Genomic DNA, 14,503 nt, shown 5'->3' on the forward strand with positions numbered 1-14,503 from the left:
ATAGTGAATAACCCTGTACACTGCTGCGAGAAAAATTACTTGTACTAATCCTCTTAATAGAGTTTTTCGTCCAAACACAAAAATAAGCACATTAATGTTAGTCAGTGGTACATAGATGGCGCCAAATTCATCGTTTTTAGTTTCCTGATTCCTGCTTGTTGTTAGAAGGGTAAATCACCGAACGCAAAAGACAAGGATAAAGAGACTGAAATCTGCGTGCGGTCAGCAACATTTAACTTATTGTTTTAACTACACGTCGGTATGATTATTCCTGTTGTTACCCAATATTTTGTATAGAGTTATCTCTTTCCAACCAGTCAAACATTCTCAAAATAGGGAAAATCTTAAGAGAAAATATTTTATATCTAGTTCATATCAAATCGCCGTAGCAGGATTAGTTACCCATTGGGTATTTCGATATTTCCGGTAAATAATTAATATCCAGTATTTCAAAACAGTATTTTTTTGTTCAGTATTATGTGCCACCGTAAAAAGCGCCATCAAAATATCCTGTCTGGACCTTACAATGGTTTATAAGCCACATAATGTTATGACATTTACCCAGTCCTGCGAAATATAGGTAAGTTTTAGCACAGGTGTTTGTATTATTGGTGATAATCCATTAAATTGTGCCATGTAATCTTATCTCAAGCTAATTTAATTCACAGCAACCAAGGCTGACTAGCCGGAAGTGGAGAAACATAAATAAAGTCAAGGGATGGACTAGTTTCTATTTAAATGTGTAACTGTAGTTATTATAACAATATATTGTTTCTTATGGGAACAAGGCCATGTGCAATACGCGAATTGACACCTTTACTCCGCTTAAGCGATTTTTTAAGCTATTAAATTGCATTGTTATATTCATTTATGTTGTTAGTAATCCACGGTTTTACTTGCCTGGAAGTAGACGTTTCTCGTTCCTCGTCGTCTGGCGATACGGACGGATCACAAATTGGGCTGGTTTCGAATTATCTGTGTATTGATTAGACATAGTGTCGTCTCCGTCTGTCGCGAAGGGTTAGAAAAGGGGTGTATTTTGCCCACGTGGTTTTGTGTAGACGTCATAGCAAAGGTTGCTTTTTTGCTTTGATCGGATTTAAATTTCACGGATAGTGGGAACCTCCTTGAAGGTTTGTGTGAGGTAAATTAAACACAGGGAGCATTTCTGTATCGCGATGTGAACTTTTTAAAGGGATAATATCCCTTGCTATCCCAGGTAGGTCCCCGAATGGCTTTTTTGATTACATTCTTTTTTTATTGGGACGTACTAAAATATTTCGCAAACTATGGTTTTGAAATAGAATTGACCTTTACATTTTTTACGAAATTTGTTATTGATAATTAAATTATATATTGTTTCATAAAATAATTAGCAAAGCCAACGTAAATTTCTAAAATTGTGTATGTGTAAAAGTGTTTTGGGTGTTCCGTTTATTAGTCCCGGCGCTAGGGTATAAGGTGCCCGTCTGCAAAACTAGAATAGAATTTGTTTAAATTAGTATTTTGTATAACACCAGCCGAAAAAAAATCATTTTGGCGCCCCCAAACAGGTGCGCCCTCCTGCAGTGCATCCCTTGCAGGCCCGTTAGTGCCGGTCCTGATTGTTTATTTGTAGTATACAAAGATCATATTCACGAATATATTCAGCATCAATATGTGGCGGATCCAGAATTTGGAGATGGGTATCATGGATCTTGAGGGCGATTTAATTACTTTTCTCTAATTCAAGGTCACTTAGTCTTACCACCCCTAGGATAAGTGGGTTTTCAATTATTTTTTGGATTAGCATAAAACTTTTTTGTTTGGCGGCTCTCGGTTTTTTTAGGATTATTGAATTGATATCTATTATCGTCTGGGGGGAGGTCGCGACCCCAGTTTTGTAATTCTGTTTTTGTAATTTTTTAATTCTACTTTTTTTTCTGTATATATATATAGTGGCTAAACACCCCTTTAGGGGTTACGCCGCTTACGCTCTCTAGATCTATGTTTTGAGGTAGATCAGTCCTCATGTTCGTTATTTAATTTTCTCTGTTATTTTTCTCCACTCTTTCCTGTCTCTGGTTTTCCCTTTCCAATGTCGTATGCCCGCATTGTTGAGATCACTTACTACTTCTTGTAACCATGTAGATCTTGGTCTTCCACGTCTTCTTTTGCCAGCTGGTGTCCATTCCAATATTGAGTATATCGTCGTAGTTGATCCGGATCTCCATATGTGTCCTAGCCATTTTGCTCTTTGCTGTTTTATTTTACATACTATATCCTCCTCAATTTCTTCCAGTAACTCAAGGTTCGTTCTTTGTCTAAATTCATTGTCATTTATTTTTATTGGTCCTAATATTGCTCTTAGTATTTTTCTTTCTTGTATTCTAAGGTTTTCCTCTTGTTTTTTTGTCATGCTAAGAGTTTCGGCTGCATACATCATCGTCGGTCGAATTATTGTTTTGTATACTTTCATTTTTGATTTCTTACTCAATAACTTATTTTTAAGTAATTTTTTATTTGCATGGAAGCTCTTATTTGCTGTAATAATCCTTTCTTTGATTTCGGTTTCTCTTTCTCCATTGTTTGTTATTAATATTCCTAAATATTTAAATTTTTCGACTTCTTCAAAAGTGTATTCTCCTACTCTAACCTTTCTGTTTTCAAAGTTTTTGTCAAATCTCATTATTTTGGTTTTCTCTTGGTTTATTTTTAAACCCATTACTTTTCCTTCTGTTACCATTTCGTTTAACATTCGTTCCATTGTTTTTCTATTTTTTGTTATTAGCACAATATCATCAGCGTATGCTATTATTTGTCCTTCTCTCGTTCGGAGGGTGCCTTTGTTGATCTTCCTGACGACGTATTCTAGGGCAAGATTAAACAGAGTTGCTGATAATGAATCTCCTTGTCTCACCCCTTTATTGATGACAAATTCTTCTGTGTCGCCTACTTGAGTTTTTATACTAACTACAGTTCTACTCATTGTCATTTGTATTAATCTTCTTAATTTATGTTGTATTCCCATTTCTTTCAGAGCTACCATTAGTTTTGATCTATTTATTGTATCAAATGCTTGTCGAAAATCTATAAAAAGCAGTTCAATTTCTATTTTATATCCATGAGCTTTTTCCATAATTTGTTTAACTGTATGTATGGCATCTGTTGTAGACTTTCCCTTAACAAATCCGCATTGATAGTGTCCTATGATATTCGTGGTAGCTTCGGTCAGTCTTCGTTGTATTAAGGCGGACATGATTTTATATGCTGTGTTTAATAGCGTCAGTCCTCTGTAGTTTTTACACATCTGTTGATCTCCTTTTTTATGAATCGTGATAATTTGTCCTTTGTACCATTCTTCCGGCATTTTTTCTTCGTCCCATATGTCTTTTATTAAATTGTATAATCTATCTTTTAATTCTTCACCACCATATTTTATAAGCTCCATATTGATACAGTCCGATCCTGAGGCTTTACCATTACGGCTGCTATTAATAATTTCCTCAACTTCCTCTTTTGTTGGTATTTGTAGCTGGTTTCCTAACATCATTGTCTCTTCTCCTCTGTTTTCATTTAGGTCTTGATCTTGTTGTTCTGTTAATAATTCTTTAAAATAGTTAGTCCAAATTTCTTTATACTCTTCATCGTTTTCTGATACTTTTCCATTTTTATCTTTTATGCTTTTTATCTTTCCTTTAAACGTTTTGTTCTGCTCACTAATTTTCTTATAGAATTCTTTTGTGTTTCTGTTCTTACTCTCTTTTTCTATTTCTTTTATCTTATCATCCAACCACTCACGTCTAATTTTCCTTATTTTTTTCTTACATGCATGCCTTATTATATTGTATTCTTCCCTATAATCCTGTCTATTTGTTCTTATCCACATTTGTCTCATTTCTACCTTCTTTTTTAACATTTTATGGCATTCTTCATTATACCATTCTTGTCTTTTTTTGTTTCTTTTTATCCCTACGTGTACTTCCGCTGTTTCATTTATACATTTTTTTATATTTCTCCATTCTGTTTCTATATCCTTTGTAGGTTTAGATTGTTCCTTCAGTTTTTTGTTCATGTCATCAGCATATTTAATCCTTATGTCTGGAGTATTCAGTTTTTCTACGTGCCATTTATTTTTTGTTGTCGTGTTTTTTAGTGTTCTTTTGACTTTTTGTCTTACTTTTGCAGTCACCATAAAATGGTCTGTGTCTGCATGTGCACCTCTGTAGGACCTCACGTCTGTTACCGATGTTTGCTTCCTTCTTGTAATCAGAATATGGTCTATTTGTGACCATGTTTTTTGGTCTGGGGAAATCCACGTCACTTTATGGTATTTGGGATGTTCGAATTTTGTACTAACGATAATCATATTGGTACTAGATGCTAGATTACATAATCGTTGGCCATTGTCGTTAGTTTTTTCGTGTATTGTGTGCTTACCTGCTACTTGGTTAATGTAGTCTTCCTTACCTATTTGGGCATTAAAATCTCCCATTACCAGTATTGTGTCTTCTCTAGGTAACTTCTCCATTTCTCGTTCGAGTTCCTCATACAATTTGTCTTTTTCCTCCGCAGTAGCACTTTCAGTTGGGGCATATACGTTTATGATTGATATATTAAATGGTTTGGCGTTAATTCTCAGGTAAGCCATACGTTCATTTATTGGTTTAAATTGCATAATGTTATTTTTTATTTTTCCCATAATTATGAAAGCAACTCCATATTGACCTTGTTTTTCATGTCCCGAGTACTGTAGTGTGTAGTTTTTTCTATTTATTTTTTTTCTGTATAGATCTATTAAATTATCTACTTACATATAAAATGTGCAATGTTATTAAGGCTGGTTCTTAGGGGTTGAAATATTGTGATATATCCTACTAAAGCATAAAATAATCATTTAACCAATCAAAACCAAATTTTACCCATATTAAAGTTTACAATGTTTTTATTTAATTTTTGACAATAAGGGGTAGTTTAAACCCCTAAAAATAATCAACGCCGTTGAGCATGATATAGAATATGAAGTACAAGGTGAGATGATCCTAATCCCAAAATTTTATGTAAATTGATGCAAGCCGAAATTATTCTTTTAGAATAAGTAAATTTTTATATATTATAGCTCCAAGAAGTGTGGTTTTAAGGGTTGAAATATTATGATATTATATCTTAAAGCATAAAACAATCATTATGTGACTAATAAGAACCAAATGTTAACAATATTAAAGTTTAAAATGTTATTATATAATTTTTACAATTAGGGGTAGTTTTCACCGTTAAAAAACCAAAAGCGTACAACGGCTCAATATAGAAAATGAACTAGAGAGTGAAATGAGCCTAATCCCAAATTTTTGTACAAATCGATGCTGAACGAAAAAATTGCGAGGTTTTGCCATTTTTTCAGTTTCATTTCCTCGACTATACCTCTTACTTCAAAGTCTTTCCTTTGCCGATAAGCGCTTATTATTTTTTAGGGCGAAAACTACCCCTATTTCCAAAATTGAATAACACTAGTTAGTTGTCTCTTAAATCAAAGTACTTTTTAGACCTAAAAGCGTTTCATGTAGTTAAATAAAGGTAGTTTTATAGTTTAAGACATTATTGTTGGTTGCCCAAATAATTTAACCCTTATAATATAAGCCACCCAATTTGATAATAAAATGTGTAAAAAATATTTGCTAATATTTTTAATTAATTTAACCCGGGAACAGTCGCGCTCTTTCTTTCACGTAATCGGTCGCGCGGTTAGATTAAATTTAACAATGCGATTAAAACAAATTTTTATTTTATAGTAAGTATGTATTTTTATGTACTGGTTATGTTAAAATATTTATTTCTAACAATTATTAAAGCAAATTCATTCTCGTCAAAGCCATAAATTCCACAATTTTTTTTAAATAAGAAAAATTAAAAAAAAAATTAAAAAAAATACCTACGCATTCCTATACTCTTCCTCGAGGCATTTACGGATGGAAAGTTATGTTGCAAAATGTTTCATCAATTTATCACGGAAAAGGATAAAACGTTTGATTTTTCTAATGGCCCGACCGATCCCAGGTTAAGTCAATTTTAAATCGTTATTTTGTGTCCATGTTATTTTTCGTTTTTTCATTTTTCAACCCTTAAAACCAACCCTTATCTTTATAAACAAAAAATGAAAAATACATTGGAACATCATTTATTTATCTCTTTATTTACACGACATTGCTACTTTTTGTCATTTACAATAAAAATATATTTTTGTAATTTTACATCCCATAAAACTAACCCTCGTGATGGACAATATAAAAGTAGAGAAAAAATAAACTTTGCACAAAAAAATAATAAAACTAATACAAAAGATGTATAGAAAAATACGTAAAAATATTTTATACATTTAAAGAAAAACAGTCATGTACCCACTTAGACATCACTGTTGCCACTGACATTCGTTCCTTCCTCATCTTTGTCAGAGATTGGAGCACTGTTTTGGCAGTTAACACCTGCACATCCCCCACATGTAGCTTTAAAAAAGCCCGATATTACTGCAGGCGTATGACATGGTACATGCTGCATCCTTTTTCGTAGTGACAAAAAATTATTTGTGGTAATCCTGCGGCACAAGTGATTTATGCAATTTTGTGAGCTGCAAATAGCATTATCAGCATTATTCCATCCAAAATTAATTGGGTAGAGAGTTTTCTCGCCTAGCCAAATTTGAATTTGGTAATAAACTCTCTTAATGTACCTACTCGCCTAATCAATGCATCTAACGTACATAGGTAGGAGTGAAGCCAATTTTACAGCAGTACTTTTCATTAGCATCTGTGAAAAGTGAGTAGTCGGTATACCGAGATCCCATTCACATCTGCTCCAAAATTCGTATATTTTCCAAAATTGAAAAAAAAAGTTACAATTACTCCGTTTATTTTAAAGGAAATTTAAAAGACTATAAAACCACATTAATCACATTAATTCAAAATCTCTAGTTTTTAAAAATTAAAGGGTTAATTAAGGACCGCAAGAAAGGGATACTCGTGCTATCAACTAACTATCTGACAGCTTTTATGCTGTAGTAATGAAAAAAGAATTATCAAAGTTTTATCAATAAAAATCCTACAGCTTTGTACTAAATAATTTTTTTCTTATCTCTTATTATTTTCGAGTTATACGGAGAAAAATTAAATTTTTAAGACAATTTAAAAACGCATTGTATAATTTGATGTTATTTTTTAACCATGCATTTTAAACCAGTCCAACTGTTTGAGCATAGAAATAATATTAAAATAAAAGATATTGTAGAAGGAAAACGATGTATTTAAATTCCAGTGGATGCGAGGTTAAACATTCTGCTGATTTTTTCTTAAAATATAAAAGTCATCAATCTTTTTTTACACCATATCTCGCTTAGTTTAAATGCAATCGACATTTAATAGTGCCCAGTTTAAAGGTCTTTTCATGCACTACATTATGTGTACGTAGTATTATACCCCTAAAATAGATCATTTTTGTTATTTCGTGTTGAATGCACCGAGTCAAACATTCACAAAAAAACAGTCATTTTTCAATGAAAATGGCAACTTTTCAACCACGAATAACTAAAAAAGTATTGAGTTTAAAAAAAAGATGTATATACGAGTTTGCTTCGAATTAGGTTTTCTAACCCCTTTCGTGATTATTTTGACCAAAAAATTTTCTTCCCATGAGAAGGGGTGAGGCAACCCAAGCTAGGAGGCCTCTCAAGAAACTTTTGTCTTTTCTCTGCAAAATCTCAGATAACCCCTCTATCTCCGAGCGGTATTCCTTTGATATATTAGTCGACATTTTGTAGACTTCAATTTAAATTTTTGTTTCATTTTTTAAAACGTGTTGCTTGAAGAAATAAAACAAAGAAATAGTCAAGAAACTGTTTATTTATATGTATAATTTTGCTTAAATCAAAACAAAAATTATTCAAAGATATTTTAAATTTTAAAGCAATAAAACATTATTTTAGTTTTTTTTTTGTTATAATTATCTATCGATAAACGGACGATTCATTTTAAAGTAAATAAAATAATTTTTCTACTAATGAAAAAAACAATGTCGTAGAAAAGTATAGTTTTCTACTCACATGTAATGGCTATTACTCACTCTGATGAATAACAACATTCGCCTTCGGCTCGTGTCGGAAACTTCATCATCGTGAGGAATATCCATTACTGCATGCTCGTTTAATAATATACTATTACATACTTATTACGTAATTATGTAGTAATAAATAATTATGTATTAAATTTAGTTTGTGTTTTCAAAGCCTTATAATAAATAAAGCAACTTTTCTGAGTTTCATAGAAACAAAACTACTTAAAATATCTTCAAATTTAAAATTTTCGAGCACATCCTTCTCAATAGCCATAATTAAGGGAAATGCATAGTCTGTTTTGTGCCATTGTTGAACGGCGACAGCTTTTAATAATTTCCATTTTTAAAAATGACCGTTGGCCTGTTGCATTTGTAATCATTAGCGTAAGATAAATCTTAAAAGCTACTGCTGACAACTTTCGAAACTTCGATTCGAATTTGTTCTCATAAATAACCCAAAAAGACTATGAAGCAGGAATAAATTGTGTTCGTTATAAGTCCTGAAGATGGACTATAAAATATTTGAACTGCAGTAGTTCATCTTAAATTTCAGGTTCAATATCATCAGTATAATTTTCATGTAGTTTTGAAGCACACTCCTTTATTCAAGTATCACTCAGTTTTTGGAAAAACACACAAAACACCAAATACTGAGTTCACTGACTCGTAAGCTGTCAACTGCCGATTTAGCTCAATAATTAGTTTATCCAAAATTGGTGGATTCGTTTCAACCTTTAACTTTTCTCCACCCTGTAGAAAAACTTCATTGGAATTAGCATCATCAAAATGTAGTTTTCTTGCTCGCGTTTTGTTTACTCTCGTCGAAATACTCAGAGTATTGTAGATCGCAGGAGGTCTACTCGTAGTAAGCAAAATTATCTCTTTGTGCTTTTAAGAATTCGAAAAGTGAATTAAGAAGCTGAACTGCAGTATCAAGTTCAATCTCTTCTCTCTGTAATGATTTACTGACAGCGTTGATGACTTCCTAACTTGTTGCCCAAAACTCATTCATTATGAATGTTTCTGTTTTGACATTTCTTTCAACAAACACTTAGCCTCATGAAGTGTTTCAGCTTTCTGATTAGGGTCTTCACCAAGAGTATGAGAGCAGATTTGAACGCGTTGTAACCTTTAGACAAAGCTCTTGTTGCATCAGCCCTTGCAGTCCATCTAGTGCTGCTTGTTCTTTTAAGGAGAAGGTTAAGATCGTGGCGAATGGGATCGCTTAGTTGAGTGGCATTTAAAGCATTTGATCGTAGCTTCCCAACGTTGGGTAGAGGCTGAAAAAAAGTTGTACACGGACTGAACAAATCCAAAATACGATATTGCTCAAACGGCTCCAACGCAACTTTTAGCAGCACTCACTCCAACTAAAGCGAGTGTGCGGCACAAGAAATGTAAATTACAATAGTTTGTTAATCTTAGATACGTGAGTCTGGCTGGAGACCATTGTATATGCCTGACATGTAGCGAAAGGCATAGGTAATGAAGAAGAAGTTAGCAAGGGGGCGCTGACTCATTTGTTGCTACTTTTACTACTTTTCTAAGAAACCGTGAAGACTGACAGGCAGTACCGTTCCTTCTAGCAAACGGCGTTATTCTCACAAAATGGGCTTTCTAAGTGAACAAAAGTATGCATTGTAATGTAGTTTTATACGTCCACCATCACTTTTATGGAATTGCGCGATATTTTAATGTTTCAACATAATTTTAATTTTTCAACATACCTATTTATAATTTTTATATTTATCTAATTATTATTTTTTCATTTTGGGCCCTGCGAGGCCCCCTTTGGGGCCGAGGCCCCTAGGCAAGTGCCTACTTCGCCTAATGGTTAATCCGGCACTGAGTAAGAACCACCCCCAATATAAAAGCGTATTTATCGTAGACTTTGCTTCTTGAGCTATTTCCTAGTGTGAAAATATCAAGCAAATTGGTGCATTAGGACAGAATTCGGAGCCAAATACTCTCATTGACTGCACTAAATGTTAAAAGTGGAAGTGGAGTGTTATCGAATTATTGATAAAAAACTAACTTCCGCAAAAATTTAAACGATTTTGTAAAGTGATTATTGAAATTACAATTATCGTATCTAAGGATTGACAATAAGTAAAGAAACAATTCAAGGTAAATATTTGCGTGGTTAATCATTGAAGGCCGAAAGTTCTGTAGTAGGCATAACGGTATTCCATCTATTAGGTAATTCCGCAATAGTGTGGACAGGGCCGGACTGGCTCATAAAAAAGGCTCCAACCCAAATTCTAAAAAAGGCGCCAACCCAAATTCTAAACAAAGGCGCCAGACCCCCCTTCTAATCTTTTGCATCAAACTTTTTTGAAATCGTAGTGCATTAAGCCTGGATCCTGCGTACCAAAAAAAGTTGATAAATAGCAAGCTGAAAATTTGTTAATAGTTTAACGGTGTCTAGTCGGACAAACTTGGATGTATGGGAATACTGGAATAGGGGTAGTTTTAATTATGGGACAGGTTAAAAATTTGAAACGTCAGACTACGAGAACTGTCACATGTATTTGGTCAGACAGAACTTCCAATTAATTTGTTACCCACTCATTAAACTCTCATCCATATTCAGACTGGTATTTATTACCAACTGGGCATTTTAATAAGTCCGACACGTAGAACATGTTAAATGACAGAAATTATGTTGGTGATAAAAAATAGCAGTCTGATTTTTGCATGAGAGTTTAACGAAAGGACAACAAATCAGTTGGAAGTTTGACGTTTCAAATTTTTAACTTGTTCCACAATTAAAACTTCCCCTGTTCCAGTGTTCCCGTACATTAAAGTTTGTCCGATTAGACACCGTTAACCTGTTACCAAATTTTCAGCTTGCTATTAGTCACCTTTTTTTTGGTACGCGGTATCCAGGCCTACATGTAAAGTAAATTAATATTACTTGTGAATTTTTTTAAGTTTAATAATAATTTAAAACCACAAAGTAATTTACGATTTTTATTGGCAATAGTAAATTATAGTAAGATGCCACAAAAATAAAGCTTCAGTTTCCCAGTTTCCCTTTTATTCCGTTAGACTCTTTGGTACTCTCTAAAGACTCCAAACAAATTTTCGAAAATTGTGACTAATTTTTCAACTGCTTCTACAGAAGAATCTACTGGTTCAAAAACGTTGATCAAAAATCATGATCATTGGTATTCAATAGAAGGTACTTCAATAGTACGGTGTCAGATAGCAGATTCTGCTATCTGACACCGTACTATTCAAATGGTAGGGTTTTTTTGACCTTACCATGATCAAATATTCGTTTTATATGTAATGTAATTTTTCGTGTGAAAGTCCTTTGTGCTCGTTCTTGATGTTTAACTTTTCTGGATACAAAAATAACCAACAGCAAATTGAACAATTTTTTAAACAGACAGAAAAGGTTTTTTCCAACCAATAAAAAACTACATGAGAAACAGAAGTATTTTATATCGTACATGGAATCCATCTCTCTTCATAGTGGTATTTTGACCTTTTTGATCATAGCTCCGAAGATGGCTAGCCGAAAGCGCTCAGCTAAGAATTATTTATTTTACACACTTCAAAAGTACACTTCTCCCCCTTTTACCTGTTGTCATAAGTGTGTACAAAACTATTTCAGTCTTTACATTAGAGGATATTGATACCTACGAAAGGCTCCTGAATCGTAAAATAGGCGCGCGTCTCATCTAAGCTATTTATTGTAACAGAAACCGTGGATATTGATATCTACGAAAGGCGCCCGAATCCTAAAAATGGTCTTCGAGGGCGCCGCACGTCCTCGGAGCAGATATTGATACCCACAAAAGGTCTTCGAGGGAGCCGCACGTTGCACCTAAGCTTTTTATTATAATATAAACAGCGGAAATTGATACCCACGAAAGGCGCTCAAATCGTAGAAATAGTCTTCGAGGGCACCGTGCGTTGCATCTAAGCAATTTATTATAATAGAAACAGCGGATGTTGATACCTACGAAAGGCGCCCGAATCGTAAAAATGGTCTTCGAGGGCGCCGCGCGTCCTCGGAGCGGATATTGATACCCACGAAAGGCCCTCGAATCGTAAAAATTGTCTTCGAGGGCGCCGCGCGTCCTCGGAGCAGATATTGATACCCACAAAGGCGCCCGAATCGTAAAAATGGTCTTCGAGGGCGCCGTGCATCGCATCTAAGCAATTTATTATAACAGAAATAGCGGACATTGATACCTACGAAAGGCGCCCGAATCGTAAAAATCTTCTTCGAGGGCGCTGCGCGTCCTCGGAGCGGATATTGATACCCACGAAAGGCGACCGAATAGCCACGTTATTTGATTATCTGATATCTGGTATTTTGTTGTACCCACTGGCTTCACTATGTAGGTTTCTGGTGCCAAACGGCGAAATCACAAGCAAGTAGAAACGTTTTTTAGGGGAATGGTAGCTGCATCATAATTTTGTGTAACAGTTAAAAAAAATTTTCAGCGTTTAATTTTTTTAATGGATAGATAGTAACCAAGGCAAAAGGCGCACCAGCCCGAGGGCCGGTGGGCCGGCGGGCCAATCCGGGCCTGAGTGTGGACTCACATTTTCTATATTTATTTTTTACTCTATTAGAGTCTAGAATTTAATCAATTAGTAGTAAGATGGCGAATGGACATCTTACTAAAGCTAACAAAAACTTATCGTAACTGTGGTCGTTGTTCTCTGTCGTAACTATGTATTTAGCAAAGAAGAAATAATTTTGTTTTGGCCTATTGAACAACATTAAAATGTGATAACCTTGAATTTATCCCTGTCTCTCTGTGCGCAAATAAACACAACACCTCCGATATTAGAATAGATAGTATGACAAATGAGGTGTCGAATCAGAGCTTATAACTCAAAGATGGTTCTAAAGGTGAAAAATTTTTCCTCTGACTTGCGGTTCCATAGTTGCAACCAAATGCCAGAAGTCCTGTTTTAAAGTTACCGAAATAGTAAGTACAAGCGATATACTATTTGACGCGCCTTAACAAGATGAGAACAAATATATACTTCCGGTGTCTACACCGGTTTTAAAAAATTATAACCAGAAATGTCACATTATAGTTGCAGAAATAGTACATGTTATATTCGAACGACGAGTATAGAAAAGTCGAGCTCGAATATTTATTTCTAGTTTTGATATCATTTCCGGTTAAAAAGTGATGACCGGAAGTTTGACAAAAATGACTCAAAATTAGTGAAATCAAAAATATCATTCCACGCAAAGTTACACAAATATCGACTTCCGGTTCTACGTCGGGTAACGCTGGGTGAAAACCTAGGACTTACGAAGTTCAATTGCTTGAATTGGTTGTTTTCAAAGTAAATAAATAATTAATTTTCCAAACTGACACACCCCTTATACGCCTACTTACTTACTTTCCGTGTCCGGAACACCAACAACTTTAAAATCTGTATTTACAAAGGTTGGCCACATAGATGGCCCTGTCATTTGCTATAATTAAGTCTTCTTCTGTGCAGGTCTCTCTCATCTCTGTGCATGATAGTAGATGTCGGCTGGTCTGAAGTCTGAACCGCGCCACAGTCGAAGGTATCGTCCTCCTGGTATCCTCATTTTTTTAGGTTACTAGCACAACGCGAAACGCCGGTTCTTAGTCTGTTTAACGCTTTACAAGTCGGATACGGTAAATTGTGTCCAGCAGCCATTTCCTCTGAGGGAGGAAAATGTGTCGCGGTAGCTGACGCTTGCCATAGGTGTATTCGGCGCGTCTCTGGCGCTTCGTGGATGGATCTTGATGTTTTCAGGAAGCTTTTCCGAGATCTTAGTCTGCTTGGCTGAATTTGGTGGTCATATAAGGGGTGTCTTCGGTCCGTCTCCTGCTTTTTTCGTTCTACCTCTGACGTGACCTTCCTCCTGGTAGGTGGTGGAGCAATCCCAGCTATGGGGTATACCTCTTCGATAGGTGTCGGTTTCAGGCAACCCGATATTATACGAACCGTTTCATTTAGAGCCACGTCGACGTTCTTTGCGTGAGCAGAGTTTGCCCATACTGGTGCTCCAAACTTCGCGGCCGAAAAACATAATGCTAAGGCAGAAGTGCGGAGAGTGTGTGGTTGTGCTCCCCATTTTGTATTAGTTAGCTTGTGGATATTATTTCTGGCACTTACTTTCTTCTTGACATCTTGACAGTGGTATCGGTAAGACAGAATTCTATCCAGACGGACGCCAAGGTATTTTTGCGTCTCGTTGTGTTCCAGCATCTGACCACGCCATTCCACCTCCAGAGACCTTCGGGCATGCTTGTTTCTGAGGTGGAAAGCACATACCTGGGTTTTTGTGGGATTGGGTTTCAGATGGTTTTTATCGTAGTATAGAGATAAGTCTCCCAGCGCATCTGTCAGTTTCACTTCGACTTCATTGAAGGTTCTTCCCTGAGCTGCCACAGCTGTATCATCAGCG

At 35.2% G+C, this 14,503-nt stretch overlaps 1 protein-coding gene across 1 annotated transcript in view; it reads left to right on the forward strand.

Moving 5' to 3' along the window:
* The first annotated feature begins 377 nt into the window (after window positions 1-377).
* The window catches only part of LOC126880193 (protein numb), a 312,580-nt gene continuing 298,454 nt past the window's right edge, over window positions 378-14,503 (forward strand). Inside the window, exon 1 of the mRNA XM_050643972.1 lies at window positions 378-580. The gene's annotated coding sequence lies outside the window, so the exon portion shown is untranslated. The remainder of the gene's footprint in view (window positions 581-14,503) is intronic.

This window comes from Diabrotica virgifera, chromosome 2 (assembly GCF_917563875.1).
Source record: "Diabrotica virgifera virgifera chromosome 2, PGI_DIABVI_V3a".
NCBI lineage: Eukaryota > Metazoa > Arthropoda > Insecta > Coleoptera > Chrysomelidae > Diabrotica > Diabrotica virgifera.